Below are 5,549 nucleotides of genomic sequence, written 5' to 3'. Positions count from 1 at the left end.
TTGCGGCGGCATCTTAAGAAAGGACACGAGGCGAAGGATACTGTGGAAAAGTGAGAAAAGTGATCACAGCATTTAGGAGAAGGCACCAGAAGGAGTCGTGCCGTGGGACCGAGGCAACATCCTTCTGAGGCGCATAGCCGGTGGCCGGGGCACCGAGAAAGTAAGAGACTTTATGTACAACTTTGAACACGGCAGGACAGCTAATCATAGGTTGGTTGTCTCACCCAAATCACCTAAGCAGACCAAGGAGGCAATCGTGGGAGAGGGGCGACTCTAGGGTCCCAGAATAGCTCCAGGCCTCCCCGTCTTACGGGTGCGTCCTAGCCAGATCATCTGGGGGACAGAGAGGAAGAACATCGAACGCAGACACAGCAGTTGTGAGGACTATCCCGTGGTGCTCAGCAGGGAAGGACTGCAACATATAGGCGCTAGGAGGAAGGCACTGATTTCCACCTGCAAAGGGAGCTCTGGAGGTGCCATCGGACCAGCCGGACTCTCACCGCCCGGTTAACCGTATTCCAGACTGAGGATCCTGAGCCTTCAGTAAAGAGGTAAAGAGACTGCAACCTGGTGTCCTCGTTAATTACCGTGACCGGCACTGCACCACATCATCACTACCACCCACACATCGAACTGTTATTCCTTTATTGGATCCCCCTTAACAGGGTCACAGGCCGGGGTCTAGCCACCGTGACATCGACAGAGCAGGAAGGGAGACCCGGTACTTAGGACTCGGTGGCCCTGTGGTAGGGGGCGCTCCACAAGTCCGCCAGGACAGGGTCCTCTCCCCTCTGTACCAGTCTGTCATAATAAATTTGCTTACTGTAAATGATATCTATAACCCTGTATGTAACCCCTTTCTCATGTACAGCACCATGGAATTAATGGTGCTATATAAATAATAATAATGTATGAGGCAACATTGTTAATGTGGGGGGCATTGTTAAGGTGGCCCCTTACACTAACATTTCCTGTTCTGACCTCAAAATAGTAATAATAGCCTCCTCTGAGGCATGATACAGTATAATCTCCTCCCCTGTGGTCCCCATACAGTATACTGTTCCCATTTTTTTGGGCCCCATGTAGTATAATGTCCTTCTCTTGGGCTCCATGTAGTATAATGCCCCCTCTCTGGCCCTCATGTAAAGTCCCACTCTTGGGCCCTCTGGATCCCATACTGTATATCTCCCTCATGTGCCTCCTATATAATCTAATGTACTCCTCTTGGACCCCAATGTAATATAATTTTCCCTCTCTCTGGGCAGCATATTGTATAATATTCCCCACTCAGGTGCTCATGGAAGTAAAAAAAATAAATATGATTCTACTTAATTATCATTAGTTCCACAAGTGGCTCCTCCTTCGTGTTCCATCTCATGTTGAAGGCAGCACAATGCAGTGATGTCATCTGCTGCCACTGACCTCTGATAGGCTGGCGGCATCTTTAGGTATTGCGAGGCAGGGAGAACGTGACCCCGTTATGAGGAAGCACATCTAGCTGTAACTAGCGCCTATACATGCAGGGACCCTTCTGCCTCGGGCCGGTTGTACTATGTGCAACCACGTTAAGTGCACTCTAGCTCAAGGGCGCACTGAGGGATTTCCCAGTAGAACAGTCCAAGCCTGCCCCAATTACATTTTTCAAACTGCAACCCTTCCTGGTCACGTCATTACAGGTCGCAGACTAAAGAAACACTGCTCGCGACAAATATCAACTGACTTGAAGAGCAGAATCCTGAGCAAATATACCTCACACAACCAAGGAACAGAGCTGTGACATGAGGAAAAAATATCTCTCAGTGTACAAGAGTTTATTTTTTACAGTTTCATTGTCCTCCATGCTTATTTGTATATCAATTCTGCTCAGTCAGTCTCCTTGTCCTGTTATGAAGCTGTCCGCATGATTGAGCAGAACAGATTTACAGATAAGCATGGAGGATGAAGCTGGAGGAAAAAAAAAAAAGAAAAAAAGAACACTGTGCTAAGTCAGCCAAGAAGATTTATTTCTTCTCACGTCACAGTCCTGCTCCTTGGCTGAGTGAGGTGTGTTTGCCCACGATGCTGCTCTTCTGTCAGTTGAGGCTCATCTCGAATGGTGTTTTCTAGAGTCTTCAACCCTTCCTGAAACCATTTTAAAAATGGTGTATTGCCGGCACTTTCTTCTGTGACGTTCTCAGCTGAGATTGAAATCTACCTGGGTGTAGGCTGGACACCAGACAACTGAGAGAATACGGGTGCACACCAAAAAATGAAAAAATTAATCATTTATAGTCCAAAAACAGAAAAAGAGGTGGCACTCGCCATCCGGTAAAATATCACTTTATTTAGTCCATAACACAGGTACAGCTGAAGAGGAGCGGACACCTTCTATCCTATGCCCGTTGAAGCGCAGCTAGCACAAAACGTCCGTCGTTCACAGATTGTCCGCTCCTCTCCCGCTGTACCCGTGTTATGGACTAAATAAAGGAATGTTTTACCGGATAGTGAGTGCCACCTCTTTCTATTTTTCAACCCATCCTGACATGACTAAAATGGGTTGTAGTGTGAAATATGTTTTGGGGCCATTTTATCACATTCTTGAAGAATCATTTTAAGGAATAAGGGTACTGAGGTTATAACTTTATTATGGGTGTAAAAAGGGAACTTGTCTGATCCAGAAATGCCATTTACCTGCAGATATTAGGTTAATCTGTAGGTTAAAGGCATTGAAATCATGCTAGGGCTTCCTTACTGGAAATGCGGCTACAAGAAGGAAATTAAGTTACAGTGGATATAAAAAGTTAAAATTCTAGATTTGTCATGTAAAATAAAGCATACCAAGAATCATTTCAGAACTTTTTCCACTTTTAATGTCACCCATAATCTGGACAATTCAATTGAAAAATAAACGGAAATCTTTTGGGGTAGAAAAAGAAAAATAACTTAAATAAAGTGACAAATTAACACACCCTTAAACGAATACTTTGTTAATGTACTCTGAATTTATGACAGCATTCTGTCTTTTTGGGTAGGAGTCAACATGGCACATCTAGAATTGTCAATCTTTGCAGCAGCTCCAGATCTGTCAGATTGAAAGGCATCTCCCTATGCACAGCACACTGATCAGGTCAACATGCTTATCAACTGGATTCAGGTCTGGGCTCTCGCTCGGCGATGCCAAAGCTTTGACCATCTAGCGAAGCCATTCTTTTATTGATTTGGAGGTATACTTGGGGTCTTTTGTCATGCTGAAAGGTGACATTTCTCCTTATCTTAAGCTCTTTATAAGAGGCCTGAAGGTTTGGTTACAAAATTCATTGATATTTGGAACTGTTCAAATTCCTCCACCTTAACTAAAGCCCTAATGCCAGCAGCCGAAAAACAGTCCCAAAGTCCAATGCTGCATCCACCATGCTTCCCTGCGGTGGGTATGGTATTCTTTTGGTTGTGGACAGTACCATAACTTTTTTTTTTCCATGAACATAGGTGTAGGAGAGCTTATTTCTTGTTGTTGTGAATGAATTCCCACCGTCATTTTACTGGGGGAAAAAAAAAAAATCCATGTGTAGTGCAATGGTGAAAAGAAAAAAAATGTTTTTGATTTTTGTCCTTCATTTATATGGATTTCATTGTGCAGTAAAAATTTCCTGGCAACATGATTCTTCCTGGTCAGCATAAGTATGCCAATACCAAATTTTAAAGATATTTGATGTTGCAAATTTTCTGCACCATTTCTACACCCATTAAGAAAATTAGGCTACTTGTGGTTTTTTTTAGTACATTGTTTATTGCGTTTGACTCTTGTTGGTATGTCATATTTTATAACCAAATTTTCACGAGGGTAACATGAGAAAATGGACCCCAAAATATGTTGTGCAATTTCTCATGAGTACGCAAATACCCCATATGTAGGGGAAAACTACTGTTTAGGCGTACAGCAAGGCTCATAAAGGAAGGAGTGATGTTTTGGAACCCAGACTTTGATATAATTGTTGAATTTGGAGAGCTCCTGATGAGCCTAAACAATGGAAACCTCCCACAAGTGACCCCATTTAGGAAACTAGACAGCTCAAGGAATTTATCTAGACGTATGGCGAGTACCTTAAACCCACAGGTGCTTCACATAATTTTACAACGTTGATCTTTGAAAAAGCCAAAAAAATATTTTTCTTACAAAAATTTGTTTTAGCCCCAATTTTTTTTAAATTTCACAAGGATAACATGAGAAAAATGGACCCCAAAATGTATTGTGCAAGTTATCCCGAGTACGATACCCCATATGTGGTCAAAAACTACTTTTGGGAACAGTGCAAAGCTCGGAAAGTAAGAACCGCCTTATTGGAGTTCAGATTTTGCTGGAATGGTATGAGGATGCCATGTCACACTGGCAGAGCACCTGAGGTGCCAGAACATCAGAACCCCCCCCCCCCTTAAAAGACCTCATTGTACAAACTACACCCCCTAATGAGTTCATTTAGAGACGCAGCGATCATATTGACAACACACTTACCTCACAGAATTTATACCATTGGGTGGTGAAGAATGAATAAATTAATTTTTACCACTAAAATGTTGTTTTAGCCCCAAGTTTTTATTTTTCTAAGGTCTAATAAGAAAAATGGACCTCAGTTTGTTGTAAAAATTTCTCCTGAGTGTGCCAATACCCTTTCAGGCACAGTGCAAAACTCAGAAGGGAAGGAGAGCCATATTATAGTGCAGATTTTACTATTATGATTTGCAGGTGCCATGGCCCACTGGGGGAGCCCCTGAGGTGCTAGAACAGCAGAACTCCCCATAAGTGACCCCATTTTACAAACTACACCTCTCAATGAATTCATCTAGAGGTGTGCTGATCATAATGACAGTGTGTCACAGAATTTTATACCATTGAGCGGTGAAGAGAAAATAATTAAATTTTGAACCAGAAAAATGTTTCAACCCCAGATTTCCCATTTTCACAAGCGGAAATGGGTAAAAATGGCACCAAAATTTGTCCTACAATTTCTACTAAATGTAGGAATACCCCATATGTGGACGTACAGTACTGCTTAGCCATACGACAAGACTCGGGAGGGACAGAGTGCTATTCGCCTGCTGGAGCGCAGATTTTTCTAGAATAGCTTGTGGACTCCATATACAGAGCTCCTAAGTGCTACAAGAGCAGAATCCCCCCTGAAGTGACCCCATTTTGGAAACTTATCTATAGGTGTAGTTACGATTTTGACTTCATATGTGTTTTTGAGAGATAGTCAGTATTAACACCAAGAGGCCTATGGTATAGTAGGTTGGAAAAATACGACCTTCAATAAAATATGGACCACAGCTCAATTCACAGCCCATAACATACAGAATATTAGATTACCTCCATGTTCTGTATTTTACCTCAGTATTTGTAAGCCAAAACCAGGAGTGGGTGATAAATACAGAAGTGGTGACGTGTTTCTATTATACTTTTCCTCGGATTGTTTTCACTCCTGGTTTTGGCTCACGAATACTGAGGTAAAATACTGACCAAATACTGATTGTGTGAACATGGCCTTACACAGAAAATGACCAAAAGACCAGTCATG

The sequence above is a fragment of the Ranitomeya variabilis genome, chromosome 5 (genome assembly GCF_051348905.1).
Source record: "Ranitomeya variabilis isolate aRanVar5 chromosome 5, aRanVar5.hap1, whole genome shotgun sequence".
NCBI classification, from domain to species: Eukaryota; Metazoa; Chordata; class Amphibia; order Anura; family Dendrobatidae; genus Ranitomeya; species Ranitomeya variabilis.
Note: the sequence above shows the minus strand (reverse complement) of the source record.